This window comes from Acyrthosiphon pisum, unplaced genomic scaffold, assembly GCF_005508785.2.
Source record: "Acyrthosiphon pisum isolate AL4f unplaced genomic scaffold, pea_aphid_22Mar2018_4r6ur Scaffold_21243;HRSCAF=23396, whole genome shotgun sequence".
Taxonomy (NCBI): domain Eukaryota; kingdom Metazoa; phylum Arthropoda; class Insecta; order Hemiptera; family Aphididae; genus Acyrthosiphon; species Acyrthosiphon pisum.
In genome coordinates, this window is record NW_021770689.1 from 25,894 (window position 1) to 27,306 (window position 1,413).

The following is a 1,413-nucleotide window of genomic DNA, read 5'->3' on the forward strand; positions in this document are numbered from 1 at the left end:
TAACTGTGAAATGACAGGTCTTTCCTAACGTCACTGAGCTAGTATAGTCAAAACCACTACAAAAAATTCACCATCTTAACTTGTGCACTATTTGAATTTTATTTAAGTTAAAGTTTAGAAATTTAAAACATAGAATAAAACGTTAAACGAAGGATAATATTATTATTTATTGGTAAGCAATCATATTTTTAAGTGTGATAAAAAAAGATAGCAGCACCATTCTTATCTGCTGTCTTTTTCTAACACGCCATCTCGGTTATGTTTACATTGGTCTTATGGCGGGATGGGGGTACTTTTTCCGAAATTTCATGGCGAGGAAAAAAAAAAAAAAGAATGATAACCCGACCTAGCCAACATCAAATAAGTTCATATTTTCAATTCAGAATTTAGTATTCCTAAATGTACCGCCTTGAAAAAATACATATTAAAATATGTATTTGTTCCCGCCTTATTGCTTAATGCTTTTGTTGTGTTTTGTAACGGTTTTTTCCGGAGGTTTTCCCAGTTTCCCATTCCTACCACCCGGCACCCAGGACCCAGCCAACTCCCACCATTTCGATACCCAAAATATGAGCGGATGAACGGATTGACAGCCCTTGAACGCTTGAACTTTGCCGTACCGACTCTCGTTATTCGCATGACAAAATAGATTCTATTTTGTCATAGTTATTCGTTAACTACTGCCTAGTGCCTGCTGCTTACCTACTGTGCTTACTGTGCTTAATATTGTTTACCGTTTACGCATTATTGTCGTTCTGAAAACTTAGAACATAGTTCATACCGGAAACCCAGCTCGTCCTTTCGCAGTGACGTACGTATTTAAAATTTTACTTTTGGGGTGCGGAGTTATGTTATAAAAGTGAAATAATTTTATAAAGCAGTATAAAATGCCTAATATACTCTTGCATATTATATCTCACTAGTTTTATTTAAAAACAAATTTATGAAATCAAACAAATATTTCAATTCAATGTTAAAATATTATTTGTTGATTTTAATTTACAAAATAAACTAACTGCAATTATTATGTTATTGACATGTTAAAATGTTGGCGTCTTTAAACAATCTATTCAAAGACATAAACATGCCACTGATAATTACAAATTATTAAATATTAATATAACTATATTAAGTATTATGTGTACAATTAATGATTATGTCAATTTTTTAAAGTGAATATTGAAGTTAAGTACTAGAGTTTTGGGTATTCGTTCCTTCGACAGAATTATCCAAATTTGATTGTAACAAGGTACAAATTATTTAAATTTTTCATAATTGCAGATTTTCAAACACAGAATGCTGCTCTCAAAAATCTTCCAAATAAATGTCATGCAGTAAAAACCATGGACCTTGTTTGTTATAGTCATTGGCTGGCGATGGCTGTTTTTATGACACTCCTGAAATACTGAACTT